Source organism: Puma concolor, chromosome D1 (assembly GCF_028749965.1).
Source record: "Puma concolor isolate L17-30 chromosome D1, mPumCon1.1.hap2, whole genome shotgun sequence".
Taxonomy (NCBI): Eukaryota; Metazoa; Chordata; class Mammalia; order Carnivora; family Felidae; genus Puma; species Puma concolor.
In genome coordinates, this window is record NC_141676.1 from 105,330,943 (window position 1) to 105,347,162 (window position 16,220).

General features: G+C 49.4%; 1 protein-coding gene and 2 long non-coding RNA genes across 5 annotated transcripts in view; 2 read left to right on the plus strand and 1 right to left on the minus strand.

The window, feature by feature from the left end:
- LOC147576966 (uncharacterized) overlaps positions 1-1,724 on the plus strand; it is a 68,017-nt gene extending 66,293 nt beyond the window's left edge. Inside the window, exon 3 of the long non-coding RNA XR_015241348.1 lies at positions 1,593-1,724. This is a non-coding gene — a long non-coding RNA (uncharacterized LOC147576966). The remainder of the gene's footprint in view (positions 1-1,592) is intronic.
- LOC147576967 (uncharacterized) lies at positions 1,466-13,077 on the minus strand. Its single transcript, XR_015241347.1, has 3 exons — positions 12,581-13,077; positions 11,289-11,412; positions 1,466-1,965 (listed from the first exon to the last, which is right to left on the minus strand). It is a non-coding gene; the product is annotated as an uncharacterized LOC147576967 (long non-coding RNA).
- The window catches only part of DRD2 (dopamine receptor D2), a 65,381-nt gene continuing 54,046 nt past the window's right edge, over positions 4,886-16,220 (plus strand). For all 3 annotated transcript variants that reach the window (XM_086679081.1, XM_025927967.2, XM_025927966.2), the window contains exon 1: positions 4,886-5,004. The gene's annotated coding sequence lies outside the window, so the exon portion shown is untranslated. The remainder of the gene's footprint in view (positions 5,005-16,220) is intronic.

Genomic DNA, 16,220 nt, shown 5'->3' on the forward strand with positions numbered 1-16,220 from the left:
GGCAATCCCCCTGAGTCAGAGGAGGGGTGGGGCAAAAAGAGAATCAACACACACTTTTTCCACCTTTTTCTCTCCAAGTGCTGAAAACCTGCACTTTGTAGCCAGGCTTGTAAGTCCAGGCCACGTTTTCGTTATCCAATTCCCCATTCAGTGGACACTTGGGTTGCTGTATCTTTTGCCCCCTGTGAATAATGCTATGATGAATATGGGTGTACGAATAAGTGTGTATTTATGACCTCTTCCCAACAAGCAATTAAATACATTTAGAAGATGGATATTTACACTCTAATTTATCTGTTTTGTAATTCTGAAGAATTATACAATAGGCTTGCTTTTTTTTAAATTATTTTTTTTTTTAATTTTTTTTTTCAACGTTTATTTATTTTTGGGACAGAGAGAGACAGAGCGTGAACGGGAGAGGGGCAGAGAGAGAGGGAGACACAGAATCTGAAACAGGCTCCAGGCTGTGAGCCATCAGCCCAGAGCCCGACGCGGGGCTCGAACTCACGGACCGCGAGATCGTGACCTGGCTGAAGTCGGACGCCCAACCGACTGCGCCACCCAGGCGCCCCAAAATTATTTTTTAATGTTTATTTACTTTTGAGATTGAGAGTGAGTGAGACAGAGACCCAGCGGGGGTAGGGGCAGAGAGTGAGGGAGACACAGAATCTGAAGCAGGCCCCAGGTTCTAGGCTGTTAACCCAGAGCCCGACATGGGGCTCGAACTCATGAACCATGAGATCATGACCCGAGCCAAAGTTGGCCACTTAACTGACTGAGCCACTTGGGTGCCCCATATACAATAGGCTTTCTTAAACAGGGTTGCACCTGTATTCTTTACTGCTCCAAAATAGGAGGAGGCAAAGAATATCTATGAGCGTCCATTTTACGTGGATGTGGAAAAGCCCCGTACAGTCTTCAAGTGAGGAGATCATCCTCTGAGGGTGAATACACACACAGATGTCAACACTCTTGAGTAATTCCCTCTGCTCTCCTGCCATGGTCAGAGAGAGTACCCTGAACCCCTGTCTTTTTATTTATTTATTTATTTATTTATTTTTCAACGTTTTATTTATTTTTGGGACAGAGAGAGACAGAGCATGAACGGGGGAGGGGCAGAGAGAGAGGGAGACACAGAATCGGAAACAGGCTCCAGGCTCTGAGCCATCAGCCCAGAGCCTGACGCGGGGCTCGAACTCACGGAGCGCGAGATCGTGACCTGGCTGAAGTTGGATGCTTAACCGACTGCGCCACCCAGGCGCCCCCCCCGTCTTTTTAAAAGGGTCATCTCCTGGGGTGCCTGGGTGGCTCAGTCAGTTAAGCCTCTGGGTCTTGACTTCAGCTCAGGTCACCATCCCAGGGTCATGGGATCAAGCCCCATGGGATCAAGTTCCGCACTGAGTGTGGAACCTGCTTGGGATTCTCTCTCTCTCTCTCTCTCTCTCTGTTTCTCTCTCTACTCCTCTCTGCTTGTGCTCTATCTCTCTGTCTCTCAATGAATAAATAAATAAATAAATAAATAAATAAATAAATAAATAAATAAAATTATAAAGAAAATAAAAGGATTGTCTCCTTCTTCACCCCTTCCTCAGATACCCTGACCTCCCTTCACTAGATCACACTGATATGGGACTATGGCTCTCTCACCAATATCAGTGACCAAGACTTCTGCACCTCTCTAAGGCTTTCAGCACTTCGAGAGAAATAATAAAGTATAAAAAGGATGTGTTTATTTTCTTTTTGCCCCACACCCCCTCTGACCCAGAGGACTGCCACCTTATTGTCCTCAGAGTCATTTGCAAATGGACTAGGATCTACATGAACCAAAGAGGGGAGGATGAGAGAAGAAAAAATTATAGGAACTTGAAACAGGGCTCAGTTTTCATCTGTGAAATAGGTTAAGAAATCTAGAATTGGAACACTGGGTGTCTGCATTTCCTCCGGTGTTTCTCTAGCTGAAGTTTTCTGTAAGAGGAGAAAATGGGAAAATGTATCAAGCCCCAGTGTGAATTGGTTGTTATTCCTACTTAAACTTCATGATAACCCTGCAATACAGATCCCTATCCCCATTTTACAGCTGAGGACCCTGAAGCTCAGAGATACACAGAACGTTCCCAAGGTTTGGGTGTTTGGACATGAGCGAAGTCCCATGTGACTCCAATTCTGCTTTGCTCCTGACCCCCTTCCCCCCTCCCAGTCCCATGACGGCATTTCCTTTATTTTCTGTGCAATAGTTTTCAGAAGAGGGGCTGTGACAGTCTGTGGGTACATCAGAGTTTGACAGAGACCAGTAAGGGACTCTCCTTCTAAGTTCTAGCCATGCCTCATTCTCTACCTCAGAGGTAGCTCCTGGGGCACAGGAGAAAGTTCTAGATTTTCCTCATTCTCTGTCGGCTGGGTCCTTTGTTTCCTCATTACCGTGGGCCAACAAAACCTCCACCATCTTCTCCGCTAACACCCGTTAGTAACCATTTGCTTACCACTTTCAACAATAAAGAGGTACAAATAAAGGTTTACGTAGCACATCAAAAAGAACTTCCTGACTCTGAGGCTCTGGGACATATAGATGGGAAAGTCAAAAAGGCTCTTGTGTCCCCCTTTCCAGGAAAGCTTTAAGGAAAAGGGCCACCCTGCCTGGCCTACTTGGGCCGGGTACAGTTCTGCCCGGAGGCAGGGGAGGCTCGCGATGACCTCCAGAGGGCCCTGGCAGCCTGGGAGGCAGGGGCACACAGTAAGCTGCCTGCCGCTTGGCCGCAGATGTTCGCTGTCATAAATCACTCAGTGCATCTGTTTGCTGTGCCGCTTGTTTAAAGAGCGAGCCGTTTGCTAATTGAAAACTAAAAGATCCATCCGTGTCACTCACAGCCAGCATGAAATCCACTCAGCCATGCAAGATTGGGGTAAAAGTGGCAGCACAGCGCTACGGGGCCCTTGGGTTGGTGCTCCCCGTGGTGGTCATGTTGCTCCCCTTCTGCCTCCTGAGTGAGCGAGGCTATCCTCTCCACCGCAGAACAGCCAGGGGGTATCCATATTACAGTTTGTCTCATACTTCCTCATCTATTATCCTCGATGCTGCCCACAGAGAACGGTATTCGTAGCCCCACTTTAAAGATGGAGAAACTGAGGCTCAGAGATAGCAAACTACATAGCCAAAGTCACACAACTGGTATGTGACAGAGGCAGGACACCAGTCTAGGTCCCCTGACTAGTCAGGAGAGGGGTGGCTATGCACTGGGCGGCTCTATCCCTGGACCAATAGAGGTGCTGAGCTGGAAGGCACCAAGTCCTTCCTTAAGTGGATTAAACCTTGGAAAGAATGGCCTAGGGGTAGACCAGGGGGAACACTGAGATTTCAACAATATCTGCAATGTCTCGTTGCTTTAAAAGCAAATATAGCAAAATGTGGGGATTCCTGATGGCTAGACTATCTCCCTATGAAGACTGTAAAGGGATGGGGGCCAGACCAGATGCGCAAGGTAGTGCCAATGCCAAAGGCAGGGAGCAGGGGAGGAGGTGCCATGCACCCACTTATAGCCTCTCCCCTTCCCCAGTTACCTCCAGAGATGGCTGTATTTGAGAAACGTGCTGGTGTGCACCTCTCAGGTGGGGGACTGGCCCAGCCCTGGTTCTCTGTGGTGGAATCTGCAAGGGCACTCCAATTCATTGAGCCTCACTCAGTTCCTCCTAGAGTGATGTAGGTGGGGGTGGGGGGGGGTTAGATGAGTGCTCAGGTCCTTCTGCGATCATGTGGGTCATTGGAGGCATACAGACTTAATCTTTGTGTGCCCAGAGTGCCTTGGCTCCAGCAGCAATGGACTCTATGCTATGCACAGTCAGTTCTGTACCCATGCTGTTCCTCCTGTGGCGTGCTGTGTGGCCTTCTCCCTGGCTGGAACGGGTATTGCTTCTTCAGTGCCAGTCCCTATGAAGTCTCCCTTGTTTGTGTTCCACGCACCTGGTTAAGCCACCGGTGCTGTAGTGCTATGCTATGTTACAGGTGTTTCCTAGAGGTCTCCACTGCACTGGCAGGATGTGACAACCGTGGCCAGGTTTGATTACTCTTGGAGACCCTGGAATCTGACACAGAGCCTGGCAAACGGGAGGACAAACACTTAATTGCTGAAGACTCCACCTCTGTTTGTATTCAAGGGCAAGCGGAACCCGGAGGCCCCCTTTTGAATTTCCTCTTCAGGTCAACTCCAAGCAGGCTTTCCCCTGAAAGGGTCAAGCAACAGAACTGACTACAGGGCTTCCAAGACCAGAGGTCTGTAAACGGAACCTGGACGGCTTCTCCTTACGCGACTCCCTGGATGGGCTGTGCCTCCTCCAACCTTGATCCTCTGACTTCTCAGAGGGAAATAAGCAGACACTGAAGATGCCTGGTCACCGGCGGCCCTGAATATACAGGGTATCATTCACTTTGGGGGTATGGGGAGACCGCAATGGGCAGTCGATCGCTCAGTTCCCGCCTCAGCAACCACCTGCACCAAAGCCAGGGCTGACTGCAACCTCTGCCGGCTCGCTGCTCACAGCAGGCTGGGTCGCACTGAGTCCGCACAAACGCGCGCAGAGTGGCGGGGCGGGGCCTGGCCCAGGGGCGGGGCCCAGGGGCGCCCCGTGGGCCAGGGCGGCCCCGCCCCCCGCCTCCCTCCCGCGCTCCGGTGCTCCCGCGCCGTGAAGCTGTCCAGTCTCAGTGCCGGAACCGGCCGCCTCCCGCGCGCACCGCGCCGCCTCCGCGCCTTGTCCCTGTGCTGCACGCCCGCCCGCGCCCGGCCCCGCCCCGCCCCGCCGCGGCCGGTCCACTGCTCCCCGCGGGCCGGAGCCGGCCAAGCGGCTGCCCGCCGGGGCTCTGAACGGCGCGGCGGGGCCGGGAGCCAGGGACCCGCCGAGGAGAGCGGCGGCCCGGACGGCTGCCGGAGGGGCGGCCGCGCTTGGATGCGGCGGGAGCCGGAAGCCTCGAGCAGCCGGCGCCGTCTCTGCCCCCGGGCGCCCTATGGCTTGAAGGTAAGCGCGCGCACGCTGGAGCGACGGGCGGCCGGGGGCCGAGGCGGGTCGCAGGGAGAGGAAGGGGGCGCTCGGAGGGCGGCGCGACTGGGACTAGAAGTTTGTCAGGCCACTCTGGCGCCGTCTGCCTGGGACCGACCCGACTGCGGGCAGGCTCTCCACCGACTCTCCATCGGGCTGCTAGCCCAGGGGGGACAGGAACACAGCGGCTGTCATCCCCTCTGACTCCCTCTCGGCATCCCGTGCACGGCCCGGGCGGGAATCCTCGCTCCTGTCATTAGTGGGCGGTGCGGGGGCAGCCTCCCGCGGAGTGCGGTGAGCCACCCTTGTCGAGCCGGAGCTTCGCAGGGCGGCCGGCTCCCGACGATCTCGGGACGGCACTTTCTGCCCCGCACCCAAGTCCGGGACCCCAGGGCGCGCGGCCAGAGTTTCTGACCTCCAGGGAGAGAGAAGGGTATTCTTGGCAAGTCTGGATTTGCGCGACCTGAGACTTTTCAGTTTCTAAGGACAGAAGCCAAGGCCGGTTCTGCCCCTCCTCTCCCACCACCGGTTGTGCCGCTGTCCTTGGTTCTGAATTTACGTTCTTCGCCATCTCTCCGTTTGAGATCCAGTCAAGGAGGGAGGCTGAGCTTTCAGAATCATCTCGACCTGGGAATGGGGGTGACGGTTGGGGCAGTAGTGAAGGGTGACTGTTCGACTCTGGAATGGACCAAGAACCTCGACAGAGCTGTGTGCGGAGACAAGAGGCAGCTCTAAGAGCCAGACAGAGCAGGTCCCCAACGCTGTCTGCGCGGGCAGCCTGTGAGTGGTTCCTCTTGAAGAGCAGAGGTAAGAGGGTGCGTGTGCGTCTACACAACAGGCTTCGCCATGGATGCAGGTCACAGCACCGCAGCTCCGTAGGGACAGGCCCTTGCTCTCAGCCACAGGGAAGCTGTTTGGGCGAGTGAAGTTTCCCCACCTGGCACCCCGCTACTTTATGTGCTGGGGGCTCCCGAAGCTGGTGAGGTACAAGGCACTTAGTGGATCTCTCTCCAGTTCTTTCTGCAGATCCAATCATTTCTGGATTTTGACCAGGATGTAAACCTTTCAGATTAATCCTCACTCTTTCCCAGGAACTAGGTGATCAGTGATTCTTACCCTTCCCCCCCGCCCCCCACCATGCAAATATTCTGCTTACCCCTGATTCATCCTGCAGCATTAGGACCACTTGAAAAAGAAATCATTCTTCTCATGTTTCTCTCTGTTGGTGCTGTGTTTGATGAGGGTGGGCAGAGAGAGAGAGGCCTTGGTGAATGTGACCAATTGCAAGAGAACTAGTGGGCTGGTTTTCTGGGTCCCAGCCCCCTGCCTTTGACTTCTTTGCTTAGTGTTCAAGATTCCTGGCATATCTGAGGGGGGTGAGTGGAAAGGATGCCACCTCTGAAATCAGACATCGGGTAGGGAAGATATCTGAGAGGGTTACACAAAGATCAGAGCCATGATAACCCTAGCCTTGGTCTCTTGGAGAACACTTTGAGTTCCTTCTACCTTCTTTGCACACCCTGGGGATGAAGGGTGCTTGGAAAATGGGAGATTCTGATTTGTTGTAGAGGTCTGGGGCAGCATTTCTCCAATGGTTGTTCTGTTTTAATGAACTCCCTGCCTCTGAATCACCTGGAAACCTAGTTAAAAATGGATTTTTTTTTTTTTGTTCTTCTCTGAAGGGCTGCTGAATGAGAATCTCAAGCTGAGACCCAAGAATGTATATTTTAACAATATTTCTGGGTGATTCATATGTACGCAGGTTAATAAATCATCTCTCGTAAAAGTTCATACTTCTTTGGCTAGAGGGAGCATGATTAGGTCTTTAATTGACCTCTCTGCCTTCTTCAGTTTATCATGTTAAATTCTTCATGGGTGACACTGCTGATGGAGGGTCCATCCCCCAGATTCAATCCTTTTGCTGAAATGAAGGATGCAGCCCAATCTCCTCTCTGCCAAATCCTCTGGGTTTTTCTTTCTAAAACAGATTTTTGGCCTCTAAAAATCACTGATATGGCTTTAGGTTGACCTGTGTAAATAGTAACTGCCCTCTTCTAAGGGCCAACTCATTATGTTGTTCTTACTCTCCCCTTCTGGAGGAATTATTGTCTTTCATTATGCATGTGCTGTGGTCTGCTAACCCAACTGCTCCTGAAATGCCAAGGAGTGATTAGTTCAGCTTAGTAGCACGTCATGTTCCCCAAGGCTGGTAGCCACTCGTGCCCTGCTGGCAGTGACATATTGGCTCTATTGATTTGGTTCTTGTGCTCTATAAGCTAGCAGGCTTGTAGGGGTGAATAAGGCCAGTAGAGATGCTTGTGGGCTAGTCCATTTTCTACCTTCACCTGAAAGGTTGGATTATTTCTGTCTAGAACATGCAATGATGTAGGGGAATTTGAACTTGAGAGGAACCCTCTGTTCCTCCTCCTACCAGGGGAAACAAAGGGAGCTCATAATCTCATAAAAAATTTTTTTTGGCCTCATATTCACCTGGGATTGATGAAGCTAGACTGGTCTGACGTCCCTGTTCTGTGGGTAAACATGTGTAAGGGGAAAGTCATGTGGACTTGGCCTGGAAAGAGCTGTATTCATCTTCCCTGCAAGTGAAAGTCAAATATTGGTGTCGAGGAAGTAGCATGGCTGTGAAAATAACACAGTTTGTGTGGGGTGGGGTGGGGTGGGGTGGGGTGGGGTGGGGGTTAAGGATAATGAGACTTCCTTGAGCCAATGCTGCCCCTTCTACTGACTCATATTTTCTGACCTGCCAAATCCCATTTCTCCCTTCCTATGAATCTCCAGCAGTGAAGGTGTTTTAGCCACTGGTAAAGGAGGGGAGAATCAACACTGAGGTTTTATAATGTCAGAATCCCAAGCCATATCTCCCAGAGTCGGGTTGTCACAGTAACCTGAGATTTGAGGTCTTGAAAATATCTTAGCATGGCTGCCTACTCAGTCCGATTTCTGCAAGGACATAGTTACCAGGACTTTAAACCCTTAGGTTATTTGGGCTCCTCAGAGGTCATCCTGGCTGCTCTTGACCCCTAAACAGGGTAGCTTTTCTCTTAGTCCAGAACTATGGTGGGCTGTCTCCAATTACCAAAGTGCTCCCAGAAGGAGTGGCATAAGCTTTCTAGTTCCAAGCCACCAGGACTGGGCTTGGTAACCAAACTTCTCCATTCTGCTAGGAGCCTTGCTTAGCAGGAGAGCATCCTGCATCTAGGAGGTACTTGGAAGCCACAGGCAGCAGGAGATGGCACAATGTGGTTCGGATCCTCGGTAGGTACCCTTCCGTGTATATAGCTTCTCTCTCAGCTGAATCCCAGCACCTCATTCCCCTCTCTCACCCCCAGTAGGGACTCTCATGACCCTGAGAGGACTCCAAGATTTGGCTCTGGGGTTCTGTACAAGCTCCAGCATCTCCAGCTCTCCAGGATACTACATGGAACCACCAAGGGTTTGCAGTTTGCTGATTTGCCAGCGCTGGGTGATATTATCTGCAGCCTTTTAAATTACACTAATAGTGCTAGAATCCAACATGAATACATCCCTGCCTCTCAACTGTCCCTACCACCATTGTCATTGAAGATTTCTTTCTTATTTTTTTTAAACAATAGAATCATATTATTTAAATGCATAGGTGTGGAAAATAGCTTGATTATAGTGTCAGTGCATGTGGGTGGAGGAGTAAAACTACAAGATTCACCACTTGGTTTGTTCCCATTTGGGTCCAAAGAAAGGAGCACAACTTGCCCTTCTGGACTGTACATTTCCCCTCTTCTTGTCCTTTTCACCTCAATCTGATAAATGGGTTAAACCAACACCCTTGGCAGCTGGGATGCCCCCCGGGAGGGTGCAGCCTCCTCTCTGCCTAGGAGACATGGGAATGTTTCTCTGCAGAGGAGCAGAGGCTCTTGCTGGCTCTGGCTCCAGTGTACAGGGAGGAGCCAGAGATGACGCACTGGGACCTGGGGACTCCCCCCTCCCCTGGGTGGAAGAGGCCATGGTGCTGCAATGTCCCAAATTCAGAGGCCTGGAGGCTGCAGGGGCATCTGAGAGAGTGTGGAGAGGTGTACAGGGATGGAAACCGAGAAGAAGTAAACTCTTCGGGGACCCCCAGAAAAGGCTGATGTTAAATACGTATGTATTAGACATCAGCTTAGTGTGGTTTGCCCAATTTGTTGTAATCTCATGGCACCTGCAGGGGTTTTCATGTTTTCCGGGAGGAGACAGGGGAATTCTTTGCTGTCTACAGTGATGGGTAGGGGAAGGGGGGAGGACCCCTGGCTTTCCCTGGAGCACTCTGAGTGATGTCAGCCTGTTCCCAGACAGAGAATGATAAGTGAATCCAGGCAGACTCAGCCCCCAGGGGTCCATCAATAGGCCCATAGCCAGCCTGGGCAGACGGGCCTTCCAGGGCGCTGTAGGTCGGCCCAGAACAGCAGCCACAGCCCCAAGGACACGCCCCTGCAGATGTCTGGGAGTCAAAATGAGTCCTGGGGCCCATCCATTTGTCACCAGGCTCCTTCAAAACGTGCCTGCCCTTCTCATTTCCACCCCTGCCTTGTTGTCATTGTTTGGATTCTAAGTGGCTCAGCAGGGGAAAGGCATTAGAAATGAAATTATTTTTGTTACACGCTGTATAATTGCCTTCTCTCCTTCCTGTTACCCCAGGCAGCAGCATCACTAGCAATTCCCCGGGAACCCTTGGTCTGGGAAAGTGGCTTACTCACAAGCGTCCTTAAAAGGGCTGCTTTTGACCAGTGGTCCTGCTCGCCAATCCCTCCGTTGCTGGCCCAATCAGCCTAATGGCTAACGTTTATTGTGCACTTGCTGTGTGCAAGGTACTGTGCTGAGCATTTGACATGTGTTTTTTATTTCTTCTCTTCATCTTGCAACAACTCTGGCCACTGTTACGATCCCCCTTTTTATGGAGGAAGAAGCGTGGGCTTAGAGAGATAAGTTGCTTGCACAAGATCACAGGGCTAATAATGTTCAGGGTGCAGATTCAAGGCCAGACTGTTTGATGCTAAAGTAATCGCCCTCTCTGACCTATGGTCATTGGCATACAGAATAAGGAAGGGGAAATAGGTCTAAGAAGGCACTTTCTTTTTTTTTTTAATTTTTTTTTCAACGTTTATTTTTTATTTTTGGGACAGAGAGAGACAGAGCATGAACGGGGGAGGGGCAGAGAGAGAGGGAGACACAGAATCGGAAACAGGCTCCAGGCTCTGAGCCATCAGCCCAGAGCCTGACGCGGGGCTCGAACTCCCGGACTGCGAGATCATGACCTGGCTGAAGTCGGACGCTTAACCGACTGCGCCACCCAGGCGCCCCAGAAGGCACTTTCTTTGATAAACTGAAGTGACAGCAAGCTTTGCATTGGAAACCAGGAAAAGAGGAGGTTGCAGAGGGAGAAGAGTGGATAGAATAAGTTCTTGGGATTTTTAAAGTTGAGGACCGTCCAAGAAGTTGTTCTATGCCTGGGTCTCGCTCCTTTGGGTCAGGTACACTGGGAATGAATCTCAGCAAGCAATGGGAGCAGAGGAGAGGGGGCAGGAGCAGAAAAAGGGAGAGACACCAGAGCCTTCTCACTCAAGGGAGGGCAGGAGAAGGTGTGGACTCATGGAAGGCCTGGCTTCCCTGGAGAAGCTAGGCTGAAACTGGGATGCCATCATTGCTCATCTGTTTGAGGCGCACCAAACTGTTGCCAGAGGATACAACTCAGGCTGCTGCCTCCCTTTGGCCTTTGGTGTTGTTTTCTCACCATGTGGGATGAAAACTTGTCACATCTCCAAGACTAAGCTTGAGTTTAGGGCAAGTGGGGAGGAGTGGGATGGCCTGGGGTCCTACACAGACTCGGGATTAACTCATGAGCTCTGTCATAAGGACTAACTGCTCGGTGCTCTTCTGCTGGACAGAGGCCGAAGAGGCCTGGGTGTTCCTGGGCAGGGCAGTTAGTCTGCACATTGGTTTCTTCCCCGACAAAACAAAGGAACTTTTACATGCTGCCTGCTACCGTGGAATTCCTAAGATTCAACAGCACTCCAGGCTCTACTGAAATGACCAGATAATGGGGATCACCTCCCAATAAGCTAGAAGACTTCTAGCCTGTGTAGGTGAACCTCACCATGAATTTTATGAATGCCGCTTAGCATTTGGTCCCTTACTTAAGCCCTTAAAACACAGCATGGTTAAGCCTGTGGGCTCTGGAGCGAGATTGCCAGAATTTGGATTCCAACTGCAATACTTACTAGCTGTGTTACCTTAGGCAAGTTGGCTGACTGCTGTCAGCTGGGGTTCTCATCTGTACGTGGGGATGTTCATGCTGAGATGGTTGCGTTGCTGTGATTACTTATGGCAGTAGATATAAGACATTGGGAAGAGTCCCTGGCAAAAGTAAGCACAGCGCTCCATAAACATTAATTGTAATAAGTGTTATTGTAATTATTAAGGAACTGGAAGGGGAGAGTGGCACCTGGGTGGCTCAGTTGATGCAGCCTCCAACTTCAGTTCAGGTCATGATCTTGCAGTTCGTGGGTTCAAACCCCACATCAGGCTCTGTGCTGACAGCTCAGAGCCTGGACCCTGCTTCAGATTCTGTGTCTCCCTCTCTCTTTGCCCTTCCCCACTCATGCCCCCCCACCCTCTCAAAAATAAAATAAACATTAAAAGAAGTTTTTTAAATAAGAAAATTAAAAATTAAAAAAAGGAACTGGGGGGGGGCATTTTCAGCTGCTTTCCTTTTGCACTCACTGAGCACCTGGTTTTACATCTCTGAAATTAAGCATATTTGTAAAGCTTTCACAAAATTCAAGCCTATGTTTCTTTCTTACACTCTCCACTTACCTGCCCCACAATCACTGGCTCTCCCCTGCCAGAAGTTTTTACTCATCTTGAGCAAGAGGAGCTGCACTCACTGGTCCATATGTTATGCTGCACTCGCCACAAGTGCAGCTGTCACCTGTCTTCAGACAACACTGTTACAATACCACTGACCATATTGCCTGTGCTGTACCCTTTGTCCCCACAACTGATTTGTTCCATTACTGGAAGCCTGTGCCTCCCACTCCCCTTCACCCATTCTGTCCATCCCTCCACCCACCTCCCCTCTGGCACCCCATCAGTTTATACTTGGTTGGAGCCTTCTTGATTGGTACTGTGACGTTGGATGGTGCACTCTGGCAAAGGCCACTTATTATAGAAAATCAAAAATAAGGAGAAAATACTGGTGCACAAGAACACGGAGACTTTTCTTTCTTCTACCCTTGGTTGAGAAGCCCAAAGAACCTCACATTAAGATCCTCAAAGCTACCACAAATATATGGTGTCCATCTTTTGAGGGTCATTAATGGCAGAGGCAGATGTCACCCACGTTTTGGATGAAGGATGGTCCTGCCTGGGAAAGGGATGTAACTCAATAGCTTCTGGCCCTAGGACTCTCTGATCCTGAAAGTTACTCCCTTTCTTTGGCTCTTTTCCTTTTCTGTGAATCCTTCACAGGAGAGGAGTCTTTCCTAATTGATGCATCTATTTCTGGCCAATTAAAAAGGCTTACTATTTAGGGCAGGTAGAGGATTTCAAGGACATCATGGGTGTTCCATTCCCTGGCCATCTTCCTCAGGTCATGGAGTCATTCCTTCTTGGACTCTGAGCTTCCTCAGCTCTTATGTTCATTTATGGCAGGAACAATATGAGAATTGTATTGACAAGCAGGAACTAGCATCTGGGGTCCCAAGCAGAGGATGTCAGGCCCCCTAAAGAAACAATGATATTTCCATACATGTCTTTCCTTGGGGAGTGTATATAACTGAAGGCCTGGATTGCTCTGGATGACTGATGGCACAAAGTCTGCCTTCTGGCCAGTCTTCTTTGGTGAGCTAGAGGGAGGTGGTAGGAGGTCATGAATGCTTTCCATAGATTTGTGCAGTCCTCCATACATTCTGGATCCTTCCTTAGTTACATTCCATGGTGGTCAACCTCCAAGATGACCCTCAATACTCCCTGTTTTCTGGTATTCATGTTCTTATGTAATCTCCGTCTACATTAAATAGGGAAGACCTGTATACCAATAGGATAATGCCTAAATGGCAGATTGTGACTTCTGAGAATATGTCATAATAGGTATTATGACTTCTACCTTATTCTTTCTTGGCTCACTCATCCTGGGGAAAACTATCTGCCATGTCATGAGGACACTCCAGTAGCCCTATAGAATGTTCTGCATGGCAAGGACCTGAGGTCTCCTACCAAGAGCCATGTGAATGAGCCATCTTGGAAGTAGATCTTTTCTCTCCAGATAAGCCTTCAAATAACTGTGGCCACTTCCAAGGTCTTAATTGCAACCTTCTGAGAGATCTGAGCCAGAACCACTGAACAGAGCTGCCTGAATTCCTGACCCACAGAAACTCATTCAGATAATCAGTTTTTGTTGTGTTAGGTTGCCAAGTTTGGGGATGATTTATTATATAATAGTAGAAAGCTAATAACACACAATGAAATTATTCTCTGTGAAGTTATTCACAATTTTCTTCTGCAGTGACACAGGAGTCCCTTCACTATCCACGTATAAGATGAATTCTTGTATGGGAATCAAACGGCCTCTAGTGACCTTCAAGGAGCACCTCTGGTTTTGTTCTGAGATTTCAAAGTCCTCGTGGTTCACACAATACAGTCATGGGCCTCTCAGCCCTCGTCTTACCAGACCAAGCTGTCGATTTCTGTTTTGTCTTCCTGTACTCACTCTTTCCTGAATGTCTTCTGCTGTGGCTGCCATTCCACATGGATTTCAACTTTTCATTCTGTCACTGAACCAAAATTACTGAGCACTTACTGTGTACTAGGCACTCATCTTGGTTGCAAATACATTAATGAAAAAAAAAATGAAAAAAGATCCCTGCACTCCTGGAACTTATATTCTAGTGTGAGGAGAAAAATGATACACACTAAATATAAAAAATAAATGAGTGAGTGTGTTAGAAGGCAATAAGTACTTGAGAAAAGAAAAATAAATTGATTAGGGCTCTGGTATATGGCGTGTTAAGGGTCTGGAGGAGAGGGAAGTTTGCATGGCCAAATAGGGTGATCAGGATGGATGTCACGGTGAATGTGATACTTGAGGGAAGACTTAAAGAATGTGGGGGGGGGGATGGGGCTCCTGGGTGGCGCAGTCGGTTAAGCATCTGACTTCAGCCAGGTCACGATCTCGCGGTCCGTGAGTTCGAGCCCAGCGTCAGGCTCTGGGCTGATGGCTCAGAGCCTGGAGCCTGTTTCTGATTCTGTGTCTCCCTCTCTCTCTGCCCCTCCCCCATTCATACTCTGTCTCTCTCTGTCCCAAATAAATAAATAAACGTTGAAAAAAAATTAAAAAAAAAAGAATGTGGGGGAGTGCATTTTGCAGACACCAGAGGGACGAGCATTCAAGGCAGGGATTCATACAGTCTGCGTGCATTTTAAAGCCCTTTTAATAGTTGTCTTGTCCCCTATGGAGCAATGGTAATACTTTGCATTTGGAACTCCTTTTTAATTTTCAAAGCCCATGAGGCAATAGTAATCTCTTGTATTTGTAAATCACTTTCTCACACCCTATCCCTACTGATCCTTACAACGAGCTACTGAAGTAGCTGTTACAATCTCAATTTTGTAGATGTGGCCCCTGAGGCTCAGAGAGGCTAAGCAAAATGTACTCAGGTTCACAGAGTTAGGAAATAGTGGAGTTACCGCCTTTGGAAAACTCTTGTGCTCTGTTCTTATGTTGCTGTCCGAATGCTTAATGCTAATTGTTCCATTGTGCATTTCTTTTTTTAATTTCTTTTTATTATTTATTTTTTGAGGGACAGAGAGAGACAAAGCATGAGCAGGGGAGGGGCAGAGAGAGAGGGAGACACAATCCGAAGCAGGCTCCAGGCCCTGAGCTGTCAGCACAGAGCCCAACTCGGGGTTGGAACTCATGAACCGTGAAATGATGATCTGAGCTGAAGTCATACGCTCAACTGACTGAGCCACCCTGGCACCCCTTGATTGTGCATTTCTTGTCTTCCCCGCTAGCCTGAGAGCTCCTTGAAGCAGGGTCTGCCTCCTGCTTCTCCAGAACCTGTTATAACCCAAAGGGATGCTGAGCCCTTGGTAGCCACTTACTTAAATCGTGGTATGAGTGAGAGGGTAAGATATGTCCTACTTCCAGGGCCGCCCTTACTGGGAGCCCAGCAAGAGTGTTTGGCAGTGTTAACGGGTCAGCAAGATGCTTCACACCTTCTCTCTTTCGTCCTCAACCTGCATTCTCTGATTACCTTCAGCCATGAGTACTTTATGCTCTGGCTGAAAATTGTTCAGAGTTGTCGCGGGGCACGGAAGTAGGGGGTTATTGACCGGTCGGAACCTGCTTCAGTCAGACACACACACAGAGAAAAAGGTACTGGGCGAGCTGTCAAGGAAACATGACACATATGTTGGTCCAGGTCTACCCAGAGACCTGAAGACAAGCGGAATGGAATAGTTGTTGAGCTCTGTCTTTGGAGCTCTGGACGGTTTGCTTTGATGCTGAGATTTCGAGTTTGGGGACAAGGTTGGTCCTTAGTTTAATTACCTGAGACCCTTCAAAAGCAGTAATGGTTTGAACATACATTTCCCCAATTCACGTGTAAAACGTGAGATACCCACCGCCTGCCCGTCTAGCTATTCAGTATAATGAAGTGATTCAAAGGTTAAACTTCGAAACCAGAATGATACAGGCTCAGATCTGTGTTCTGCTGGTAACCAACTCTGTGACCTCAATCAAGTTACTATAACCCCTTTGAGATTCAGGTTTTTCTTTCATGAAATAGGGGTGACTATGGCACTTCATAGGGTTTGCGGGAAGTAAATAAATCACGCATATAAAGTGCTTAGCCTGGTACCTGACACGTGGTAAGCTCTCAAGAAACATTCACTTCATTCTCATTATAATAAGTAGGAGGCATTGAAGTGTCCACAGGATCCTTTCCAGTCCGTGCTCCAAATTTCATCTTCTCTCTTCTGGAAGGAAGAAGGACATCATTGCAAGAAATCAGACAAGCTGGGACCTGACTCCTGGAATGTTATTTTTGGAAGAACCCTCAGTATCATGTAACAAGGGAGAATGGCACAGAGCCCCAGGGCCCCTTCGGTCACACTCTGTGGTCACGGACTTCAAGTTAGAGCATGCAGTAGTCAAGGAACCC